Raw genomic sequence first — 13,482 nt, 5'->3', positions numbered from 1 at the left:
ATTTGTTTAACTCGGGTGAAAGGTACCGTTTCATCCCTTGGTTAACAATTTACTATAATTTAAGTTCCAGTTTAGCTTATTGTGACGGAAACGTAACTAACCCACCCTACACTGAGCGTGGCCCGACATGCTCTTGGCCGGTTTTTTTTTTTAAATTATGTAACTAACACATAATCATGAATCAAGTAGCTAATTAAAAAGTCTACTTGTTTAAATTCAAGGTTTAAATGAGTTTCGCTTTCAACATACTGACGTTTATTATTATTATTTTATTTTTTATTTAATCGTATGGCTCGGGAGATGTTACTCACGTCCGCAGGAATTGCCACTAACACCCTGCACGTGTCCCCTGGCTGGCGCTAATCGAGTAAAAACCTTTCGGCTGCTGTACCTGTTATCACTTATCAACCTCACAGCAAGTTAACCGAGTCGCTGATGCTATTTCTAAAGTGTACTATGATGGATTTATTTATTTAAACTTTATGGCACAAATTTACAAAAAAGAGAACAAATGGCGGACTTAACTCCTTGAGGCATTCTCTACCAGTCAACCATTGGGCTAAACAGAAATAGTTTGGTGCAGGATTGTAAAGAGTTGATATGGAAATAGACACAACTCGAGACTACTATGATACTATACTTACGCAAATATACATGTTAAATATACCTACATATATAAGTATTCAATATATATAAATGAAAATAAATATATATATAATAATTATGTACCTAGTATGAGATATTACGCAAACATTTAGTATTATTTATATCGCATTATCAATATTATGACGTATATTATTATTTGTTTGTATTTCAAAATATTGATTTAATAGCTATTTAAAATATTTATACACAATTTTTAATCATGCTAACTGAATGAGTTTGTGCCTACAATGCAGAGCTGTAAAATGTAAACATATTTAAGAATTATTTTCGTTTATAATTCAGTTTTTCCTTCGCTCATATCATTGAGTGTAACGCCGAGTGTAAGAATATTTCAAACTCAAGTCTTTGACACCAGCTTGCCGATGTCGTGGATCTATAGACTCTCGTTTGCCATAATTCACTTACCTCGTTGCACAATATACTATTGTTTGCTAGGGCAATAAAAGCGCATTTTATATTTTATAACAAAACCGTTTTATACATAATGACACGTTCCAAAATTCAAACTGCAAGTTAGGGAGTTTCCCATCAACAATGCTTCAACTAAACAGTTGGTGAACGACGATTACACAGTGTAAAAAGTAACAGTGGGCCAACGATTTTGATGTTTGCGTAAATGCCGAGACCGCTCAAGGTCACCGTACCTACCTAGGGTTGTCACAAACTTACACAACTGCCCAAAAGAGGAGGGAAATGTTTTTAGGTTTCATGTATGTATGATGTATGTGTACTAATTTTACAAATGGCGTCTATTTTGAAAATGAAGTTTGACGGACGTCACTTTTTGAAATGGGTGTCGATGTGTGTAGCATCAACCATCATTAATTCTAAAATAGACTCTATTTTGGAAATCTGCACCCCCAAGAACCCCCAAAATGGACGTCATTTTCGTAATCGGAACCCCGAGGAACCTCGGAGATGACACCCATATCGATTTTAAAGAAAAATTAATTTCCGCCATCTTGGATTGCAAAATGGACGTCATTTTCGTAATCGGAACCCCGAAGAACCTCGGAGATGACACCCATATCGATTTTTAAGAAAAAATTATGTCCACCATCTTGAATTTCAAAATGGATGTCTTTTTTGTAATCGGCACCCCGAAGACTCTCAAAAATAATTAAAACATCAAATACTACATGATACATATACAAACAGAAGCAAGAAACAATTACTTGCTTTTTTAAATAAAGTCTTAAACTACTCGTAATTGCTTAAAATAAGCTATGAAATATGTCCGCCATTTTGAATTTAAAAATTGATATCATATGATATAATTTTTGTTTACACTGAAACAAACAATCAGCACATGTCGTATGCAATATTTTAAGTGTGCACAAATTGATTGATAATTACAAGACACGCGTCAGCCCTCAAAATCAGATCCCTGAATACTAACAATGGCGTGTATGAAACTCAGGGACCGCTCCTCCCGCCCGCCGCCCCTCGCACCCCGCACGGTTGCCCTATCTAGACGCCTTCGTCGACCGACTGTATTATTTCTTAGACTGTGACGATTATTATAAAGTTTGCACAATAGAAGTTTGGAAGATACGAACTGCTTTTCTAAATGTTCACTGCTCTTGGAACTTTGACATTGAAATGAGAACTTAGCTTTTAGTTGACAACGTTGCGAGTTAGACTTGAAGTATTACGAAAATAGAATGTCTTGGAAGCTTTAGAATTTTAACTTGCCTTGTTATTGATATGATAACATGGCACGAGTTTTTCTTTTCTCCGGTTTGGAAGATGAGTAAATAAATATTAAATATTGTAGGGAAAATCTTTCACAAATCGACCTTGTACAGTCAGCATCAAAAGTAGCGGATCAAATAACGCTTCATAAGTATCTATATCATAAGTATATTCTGTAACAGTTTAACAAAACGTGATGTACCGTAAAACCACTCAACTATAGTCCAATACTGCAACTATGGTCCACAAGTTCAAAAGGAAATTAAGTATCTATACCAATGTTCCTTTTGGTTTACTCCTAGTTTTACCTTCCATTTATAAACATACTTTGCCTTAGAACTACAAAAATATAGTAAAATACAAACCTGAACGAAAAAAATTTAGTTTATTTGTGGACCATAGTTGGGAGCTTTGGACTATAGTTGGGTGGTTTTACGGTATTTAATATAGAACAACTAAGACTGTAAAAGATATACTTTTGAACGCGAATTTAAGATATTTATCTATATTTGGAAAAGTTATCCGTAATATCAGATACTTTTGGCGCGTTGTTTCATCCGCTACTTTTGATGCTGACTGTACCACAGTAAGCCTAATGAGGCTTATATAATGGGCACTAGACAACGATGTATGTAATAAATAATTATACTTAAAATACTTATATCTATCATAATCTCCCTATTATATATTCAGAAACGATAAACTAATAGCCTATATTAGCAAAACTGTATCTATAGGTGCATCGTATATATCTATATGTATATGTCGCAGGGAAATAATGTGAACAGAAATTTGAACAAATCTCTGAGGGATATGATCAAATCACGTAGGATGTTGAAATGGCGAATCCATATCATCATTTCCCTAAAAAACTTCAGTCATTTGCCAAATCACTGACCCTGTTTAGTGAAAAGAAAAAAATCGGCCAATAACGCTTTATGATTTCACTAGATTTGTTTAGAAATTTGACAATATCCCTAACCGCGACAGTAAGTTGACAAAACGAACTCAAAATGTCAACTAGTTTTATCATTTCGCTAAACAAGTTTAGTGAAATGATAAAGTCTCAACTTGAAGATGGTATGTATGTATATGGTGATTTGATTAAATCTCTGAACTTGTTTAGTGTAATGACGAAAGTAAGTACGAAATACAATATTTTACTCTACAGTTAAGCAATTTGATCAAGTCTCTGACTAGATTAAGTGAAATGGTAAAATAAAAGGTCAAAAGTAGGTATCAAAGTCTATATTGTATAGAATCCAAGAATTTGTAAATAACTCGTAAACAGTGGCCCCTGTTACACATACATTATAAAAATAAAATTTTCTACAAAAAAGTTTCTTTAATTTTTTTCTCTAGGATCAACATTTTAAAAGGTATTAAAGTGGGAAACTTATTTATAATGAATTTTAAGGATTTTTTTTCTATATTTTCGTAAATAACCCGTAAACAGTGGCCAATAGTAAAAAACTTTGTTAAACGTAAATAATCTACACAACATTTTCTACAAAAACAATCTGGTACACTTTTTGCAAGGATCAATAATTAAAAAGATATAAAAGAGGGAAAGTTAATTAAAAGCAATTCAAAGCTTCCTTTTCTTTAGTTTTTCGTAAATGATTTGTAAAGTATGACACTTAGCAATAAAAAACTTATACATAAATAATTTCCATAAAATTTTCTACAAGAACGATACAGCAAACTTTTCGCTAGGATAAATATTTAAGAAGATACTAAAGCGGGAATGTTAATAATAATCAAATTTAAAGTCCCTTTTTAATTTTTCGTGAATAACTCGTAGATGGAACGTTTTTGTAGGCAATTTTATATAGATTATTTGCGTATTAGAACATTTTTTACTATGAAGCACCGTTTACGAGTTATTTACAAAAACTAAAAAGGGACCTTTAAACCTGCCAGCTCTTCGGTCAACTGTGAAGTCGACCAGCCTTTTAGATAACTCTTTATGAAGTTTTAAAGCATTAGGACCCCACGGGCCAAGGGTCTCAAAAATGTATTTGGAGCCGAGACCCCCGTACTTTTGTACTTTATGCTTTTCGGCCGTTTTAGCTGCCGCACCTGCGTGGTTACTGATGCCGGTGATGTGGGAAGGAGCCAGTGTGTCAACTGAATTGAAAACCTGCACCTTTTATAATTTAAAAGTAGGTTAAACATTAGATCAATTATAATGAATACAAGTAGTAAATACAAGTTGCAAGCGCGTGAACTATCTTATACTCCAATTTGCAAATAATTACGTTACATTTATACGCATTTACGCATTACCAATCATATTTAAAGACATCGGTAACAAGTTTCAAGAATACCAATCTTTCTATGATTGCTCTAGAAAGTAACAAACCTATTGGAAAAGATAAATCAAGCAGCAGATGCGTAATTCGGTAGAATCTTTTGTATGCAGCAATTACTTTTCTATGTAAGTATTCACCCTATGTGCTGCACAATTGACAAATAATTACTAAACCAGGCGAAAAATAATTTAGCTTTACAAATTTAAAATCGAGGATTATTTTTTTAATATTTACTGTTAGGGTTCCGTAATGCATAAAAAACGGAACGAATTACAAGTTTTCACTATCCTTGATTTCGTTTAGTGTCAATTCGTATAAGTTGTATTTTTTTATTGGCAATACGCTTGTGACATCCCTAGATTTGAAGTTTTCACACAAGTATGGTGTTCAATTATTATTTGATAGTCCATGTACTTGTATGTTACTGATGGCGACACAAATAATAATAATAAATCTTGAGATCATTTTACTGTTATTAGATTTTCAAGACCTATGATGCAAGATTTGTGCCAATTTTTCAATTAGTACGTATATTTTTAAGAGCAGAGAAAAATATTAAGACGAAAGTCAAGGAACTGCGCGAAATCGTCAAACGTCAAACGTAGTCCTCAATTTCTTCTCTGGATTTTAACATTATTGTAAATATTTTGACACAATTTGTTGTATATCAACACAGCTATGCCGCTACCTTTAATTTTGATCGAAGTTTTAATAATTTTAAGAGTTAGGAGCATAAAAATTTTGTATGATAATTATTTTGCGCTTCTAATTTTTACAATAATCAAAAATTGTAATTAAGTCAAACGTAGGGTCAAATACATCAAATGATGTAACAATATTTTCCATAATGTCAATATCCAGAGGGAAATGGGGATTACATTGAACGGAACGGAGAAACGACCGTCCTCTTTTGTCTTAAGCCTCAGGTTAATTGGAAGTGCAGTGTCACCTCCGTTATCTGTCTACTCCTTGCTCGCAGTGAAACTTAAGCGCCGTCGCGTGCCCACGCGCAGTCACTTTCAATGCTCCGCAATACTTTGTGAAATAATTGAAAATTTCCTCCACACACAAATAACTATACTTGGCTAATATCTCCCGGAGATGAAATACAAGAAATTCAAGTATATACAGCATACCGTATACAAAGTACTAGTGATAAGATGCACAAAAAATAGAGTTATGTATTTGACAGTTGTTGAACTAGATGCAAGATGGTGCCATGTGTTTTATGGTAATAAGGTTATCTGAAAGAAATCTCTTCTTGATGATGGACTGCTTGTTGTTTTTAGGGTTCCATACCCAAAGGGTCAAACGGGACCCTATTATTGAGACTTTGCTGTCCATCCGTCCGTCCGTCTGTCACCAGGCTGTATCTCATGAACCGTGATAGCTATCACGGCTATCTGTGAAAATTTCAACTGTCTAGTTAGACAGTTGAAATTTTCACAGATAATGTATTTCTGTTGCCGCTATAACAACAAATACTAAAAACAGAATAAAATAAATATTTAAGGGGGGCTCCCATACAACAAACATAATTTTTTTGGCGTTTTTTATAAATAATGGTACGGAACCCTTTGTGCGCGAGTCCGACTCGCACTTGGCCAGTTTTTTATTCATTTTTTAGAAATCATTAGTCGTAAGAATCGCGCTGAGAATCTTTTGTTCCTTTCTAAAAAAAAAATATACGTTGGTGGCAAACAAGCATACGGCCCGCCTTATGGTAAGCAGCTTCTGTAGCCTACGTGGGCGTACGTGTTGATTTCCTGACTTTACGCCCCTTTTTAATTTTTTTCAAGTTTACAGATTAAATTTCTTGAATGGAAATAACTTGTATCAATTTTATTTGTCCTGGCGAAACTGTAATATCGGTGCATATTACAATCCTTACATTATTACACTACTGTTTAATGGCCACTATAGCTTCATTTATCAGAAAAATGTTTCCGTACCGCTTTGATGAGTAGAATTCTCGTAAGTCCCTTTATTAACATCAGCGAGAACTTAAATCGACTTTTTACTCAGAAAATCCCGTGTTTTTCTCAATTCCGGGACGCTACTTCATCCCAATAACGTCACGCGTATTTATATTGACCCTTACATACCACTCTAGTAAGTAAATAGCGAAATTACCACGAGTTTCATTAAGGGCAAAAGTTATCAGGCCGAGTAACTTAAGGAAATTATGCTGAAGCAAATTGGATGAATTGTGTTCTGATTCCGGGGTCGATGCGCTCACGAATGAAGGTTACTAATTATTACGGTCGTGTTTAATTTTAGGGCATTGTTACTGATTGCGTATTGAGTAAAATAATGTAGTTACAAGCTTTTATTACAAGCTTTTATTTACTTTCACCTGACTGTTGTCTGTTTGTAATCAAATCTTGCAAGTTAAATTTGACCCACTTCCCGGTTTCCGATGAAGCTGAAAACTTGCATACATATGTAAGTCGGGTGACAATGCAATATTATGGTACCATCGAGATGATCTGATGATGGAGACAGGAGGTAGCCATAGGAATTCTGTGATAAAACAACGTAGCCTAATTGCGTTTGAGGTTTTTAGAATTGTCTCGATGAATATGTTACTTGTGGAAAGAAAAGTACAGTCAGCGATAAAAGCTTGTACCAAAAATGAAATTTTTGCCAAAAACTTATTTTTCTACTCCTCTACTGTTATCTGTCATTTATACATTCATGTAAGAACATACATAGTTGGTTTGAAGAAACGTCTATATTGTCTATTCCTTAAAACAGCACTTGTGCTTTAAAATCGCGAAAACGAATACTGCGATTAATGGATATCAACCTAACAAAATCAAAATTAATAGGAACAATTTTCAACATAAGTGCATTGTTGCCAACTTATTAAAACTATATTTTTAATGTCATCACCATCTAATGACCGTCAATTAAAAACAAAATTCACCATAGAGAACCTTTTTTATTTTATTTTGAAGTATCCCTCTCTTATAAAACCAATTTTGCATTTCATTTATAATAATTCAGTAGTCGTAAAAAAAGTACTGTATGCAACGTTGTATAAGTAGGTCAAAAAATGCTCTTGACGTATTCCTGCACAATGTTCGCCTACGACCACGGCTCCGGCTCACATTGTAACCCGCGCCACTCGCCTTTTTTGATCCTTCTTATACAACGGTTGCATAAAATACCCAATAATAATTATAATATTTGTGTTTTTGCAGCCAATTCAATTGAGCCGTTTTTGCGTTTTTCGAGGCGCTGTAAGTTTCTTCATAAATAATCTAGAAAAGCAAAACATAGCGGCACAATATTTTTTTTTTATACTACGTCGGTGGCAAACAAGCATACGGCCGGCCTGATGGTAAGCAGTCTCCGTAGCCTATGTACGCCTGCAACTCCAGAGGAGTTACTTGCGCGTTGCCGACCCTAAACCCGCCCCCCCCCCCCTCGTTGAGCTCTGGCAACCTTACTTACCGGCAGAAACACAACACTATGAGTAGGGTCTAGTGTTATTTGGCTGCGGTTTTCTGTAAGGTGGAGGTACTTCCCCAGTTGGGCTCTGCTCTAGATCTGGAATGACATTCACTGGCTGTGCCCTACCACACAAAGCGGGATGAAATTCACAATGCCCATACCTCTCTTTTGGACGTAGTTTAAGGACGTACCCGGGTCCAAAATATTGATGATATTGATCTTTGCTCTAGGTTAAAAATCCAGGGAAGAAAACAGTCGAGAGCGTTTGTATGGAAAAATCGCAACTAGGAATTCTTCTTAAAAAACATCAAGCCATACCTTTTGAAAGGAATACTTTTGTACATCGCAAATGGAATTCCAACTTTAAGGTAAATTGTTGGTCCCTAGAATGTAAGGTAATGGTGCAAGGGACAGGCTTACATCTCAAAAAAAAATTTTTTCTCACTAAATTGAAGTAACAAATTTACACCATGCCTAAAAATAGTAATATATCGTCAGAAAACTCGCTAATTGCAAAGAAATAAGCAAAAATCAACCTTGTTTTGAACTTATGTTAGTAATTAGTGAGTTATGGTTGTCGTGTCACGATATTTCTCGACGTTAAAAAATAGATACATTGTGAAATACAGTCTTTTCGAAATATTTCTTGTTGAAACCGCCACATCCAGTTTTTCATAATTTAAAAAAAGTACTCCTAATATCAAAAGAATCATATAATATTTTCTGATTATATGTATGTCTTTGTTAAAATTTAACCACCTTAATAATACGATTCTGCTTTTTAGGATATCGTAATCAGCTAGGAACCCTTATACATAGTTTCGTCATGTCCGTCTCTCTGTCTGTCTGAGGCTTTGTTGCATGATCGTTAGTGCGAGAAAGGTGCAGTTTGGAATGGATACAAATCAAACAATCTGTCAAAGTGGTAAAATAAAATAAATATTTTTTAAGGTACGTAAAGTGTACATGATACTTACTAATAGCACCCGTTCAAGTTATATTGTGACGGACGGGTAACTATGGAATCCTACACTGGGCATGGGCCAACATGTTTTAGGCCGGTTTTTTAGATTACCATGTCATGACCATGACCATGAACAGGTTACAATAGTAATCAAAATCCCAAAGGCAGTTAACAGATGCACTTTGGTAAGCACTAATTATGCCATACAATAAAATAAATATTATAGAGACAATCTTACACAAGTCAAGAAGTCAGACAACGATATATATAATATACAAACACTTAAATACATAAAAAAACATCCATGACTCAGGAACAAATATCTGTGCTCATCACACAACTGGGATTCGAACCCAGGACCATCGGATTCATAGGCAGGGTCCCTCACTAGGCCAAACCGGTCGATTCAATACGAATTGCACACAAGGGTGACCCTTCTAAAAGCCTGCACACTTATTTCTTAAGAACCCGATGTTATGAGAAATCCTTATTCATATTTATTCATAACACTTTTCATGCACGATCGTCAGTGAAGGGTTCTCTTGACCTGTCCGGACGTCCATCCTTCTCGAGAACCTCTTCGATAGTTCTCGAAGTCATACGGCATTTATTTTCTTTGATTTCGATATGATTTGCTGAATAAAACACAATTTTTGTGAACTTGGGTATTGTTATCAATAGGTGAAATATAAAATAATATATAATTAAAAAACCGGCTTCACAAAACCGTTTAAAATGCCGTTGAAATTATTTACGACCATAGTGCATCTCAACTGTAAAATTACAATCAACCCCAAGAATTAAATTACGTTAAAGTGCTGTTGAAATCGTTCTGATCTTCGTCAGTAGGTAGTTCCACTTCATCAACGGGCAATTTTTTTTTATTTTATTGCTTGGTTTGTTGAGAAGCACAAAAATATAGGTTCAACCGGATTGAACCTCCTTTTTGAATTTTGAAGTCGGTTAATAAACAGGTAGGTGGAATAGTTGATCTAAAGGGATCCTTCGTATTTCAAAAATTTACCCCAAAATTTCGTCGTCTCTTACACTTTACACCAAAATGTCAATCAGTTGTAAAACATCAAACAGAATAAAGGATGGACCCTTCGTAAATTAGCATTTGTTTACATTTTGGGCACCGGTACTAAGTTATTCAGGTCGTAAACTGTAACGTATCCTCAAATTTGAGTTATGTTTTCAATTATACATAATGGCCTTTATGGAATCTCTAAGACAGACGTACCCCTTTGTGTCCAATGCAAAGGAAAGTGTACGACGGTATACACTGAAAAAAATAGATAGCCGAACTGGTTTTGTAACTTTACTAAATAACTAAACTACGGTTATAAGAAAATAAACTTTGCATAAATTTACAAACTTATTTTGTAGTGTATACCCAGTACCTGAACACTGATAGCCAAACACGGTTTTGTAACATATAACACATAGTTCGCAAGTCCCAATTTTTGTGTAAACAGTAACCAAAATTTTGTTACAGTTATGCAAACATTTCTTTCAGTGATACGACCCTGACAGATTACGATACTATCGGAGGAAAAGTCAGCCCGAAAAAGTTCGGGAGGCGTATTCTTATGAGGGTGGAAGTCGGAAGGCATATTGATACAACCAAATTCTAAATAAGACTACTTTTTATTCAAAGATCATTGATTATATAATATTAGGATACATTGACATAAGCATCTACCTTTAGTTCTATACACTACATTCTGATTGCAATAACAAATACATGAATTTGATCTAATTTTTTTATATGGTAGCATAATATTGCATTGTCATCCAATTTATATATGTAGGTATACAATTGTTAGAACAGAGAAAAATGGAAATCTTTAGAGGAGGCCTTCACCTTCACCTAAGAGGAGGGGTTCGTGTAATAACCAAAAAAAAAAGAAAACACATAATATATAATTCATATTACTTTTTTCAAATTAATTTTAGTTTTTTCTCACCTTAAAAATGTAATTGTTCTTTGCATGAAATAAAAGGCTTTTTATTTTATTTTATTATTATATACAATTTTTAAGCTTTATCTGAAACCGAGAAGTGGGTTAAATTGAACTTGCAAGATTTTATTACAGACAATGGAACGAGTGAAGCTAAATAAAAGCTAATAATAATAAATAAATATTATAGGACATTATTACACAAATTGACTAAGTCCCACAGTAAGCTCAATAAGGCTTGTGTTGAGGGTACTTAGACAATGATATACACCGTGGGCCAATTAAACCCGACAGATTTTAACCACGCATTCCTGAGGTCATAAGGAGCAAAAAAGTATATAATATATAAATATTTATAAATACTTAAATACATAAAAAACACCCATGACTCAGGAACAAATATCCATGCTCATCACACGAATAAATGCCCTTACCAGGATTTGAACCCGGGACCATCGGCTTCATAGGCAGGGTCACTACCCACTAGGCCAGACCGGTCGTCAAAAATATTTATTTATTTATTTTAAACTTTATTGCACACATAAAGAAAAATGTACAAATGGCGAACTTAATGCCAAAAGGCATTCTCTACCAGTCAACCATTGGGTCAAACAGAGAGATTTGTGTATGTTGGTGCAGGAAAAAATAATAACAAATGATAAGGAAAAAATTAAACGTGAAGTCAAATAATATTAAAAATATATAAATAATTAAACTATATAATATATATAATATTACTTATATAATGTATAAAAGATAGACTAATACATATAATTATGTACATATAATATGATAATAATATAATGATGGTGTACCTTATTTAAGTTCTTCTGACAGAAGATGCTTGCGAAGTAGTCGTTTGAAAACAGGTTTGCTTGGGGCTTGTCGAATAAAGAGAGGGAGATTGCCTCAACGGCGAAAGAGTTAGACATAAAACCAGTACGGTGAGAAGGAATCGAGAGTTTGAGAGAACGGAAGGAACGGAGTTCACATCCTGGACGGGGGGTGATGAAAGTGAATTTACGTTTAAGATAACCAGGAGAGCAAGGCTCGAACAAAATGGAGAATAAAATACTCAGGATTCTAAGGGACCTACGACGACGGATGGAGAGCCAATTTAGCTGACGGCGATAAAAAGAAACATGGTCGTATTTGCGAAGTCCGAAAATGAAACGTATGCCATTATTCATAAGACGGTCTAGCTTATTGAGGTACTCCTGAGAGATATTAGTCGTGCACGCGTCCGCATAGTCAATAACTGGCAAAATTAGAGCCTGCACAAGTAATTACTTAGTACCTACTGGGAGAAAATTCTTAAATTTATAGAGATAACGCAATGTAAATCAAATAATAAAACATCATTTTCCATTTCACAAAGAGTGAGTAGTTTGACTGACATGACGATTAGTAGCTAGGATTTGATTCGTAGATTCTTATTGATTCATCAGTTGTGGTCGCATTTCCCTTTTCTGTCTTCATTGCCCTTTGTGCCAAATTGAGCGTATCGCGGCCTAATGCCTATTTGGAAAGTTAATGCCGATCAATTTGTGAATTTGGTAGTACGATTGTATCAATACGTTTAGTTTGAGGAAAAAGTCCGGAAGGTTCCGTAATACAACTGAAAGTTCATATGAAAAATTTAGTTTTTATTTTTATTTATTAATTAAACATCCCCATAATACATATAACTTCTGAAAACATTTCAAATGGTACCCAATAATAGTACATTACGATGCAAGTGCGAAAAATAGGAAATTCAAAACAAGTGGCGATAAATTAAAACACGACCGATATCGTACAACGTTTTACAGTACATATGGCCCTTTAAATGTTCGGCACAGTAACGTAATATGCTAATTTTCGCACTAGTGCGATAAAGTAGCATCATAATTATGTACTGTAAATACTGTTATAAACGACAGTATTGGGGTACTAAACATTTTTATTTTGCATTACAGTGAGATAAACTTAACCTAAATTTAATACAATAATTTAAATATACTAATTAACTATATAACTAAGAAACTACGCGGATTTCAATTATTTAAATTTATGACATAGCACTGAAACTGATAATGATAAGGTACTCATAGTAAGTTTACAATTGTAAAATAGGTTAAAAAAAAATTGAATTAAGTATTCGCGGACAAGGCTCATGATGAAAAACTGTTTAACTGTAATAACACGGAAAACTGCTATCGGTGAATCACTTACAGTAAACACTTTTATTCAACCAAAAACGTCACTTTTGACTCTGACAAGTAAGATCCATAACTAATTCAGATCTAATTTATAACCTTTTATAGTTTTAAGTCGAAGATAATATAAATCCTTTATTAATAAATAATGTATATACAAATTAAATGTAAGTTACAAGAATTATAACTACTTATAAAATAAACTAATATAACTAAACCTA

The sequence above is a fragment of the Cydia pomonella genome, chromosome 21 (assembly GCF_033807575.1).
Source record: "Cydia pomonella isolate Wapato2018A chromosome 21, ilCydPomo1, whole genome shotgun sequence".
Taxonomy (NCBI): domain Eukaryota; kingdom Metazoa; phylum Arthropoda; class Insecta; order Lepidoptera; family Tortricidae; genus Cydia; species Cydia pomonella.
The sequence above is the reverse complement of the archived record's forward strand: the minus strand, read 5'-3'. Positions refer to the sequence as shown.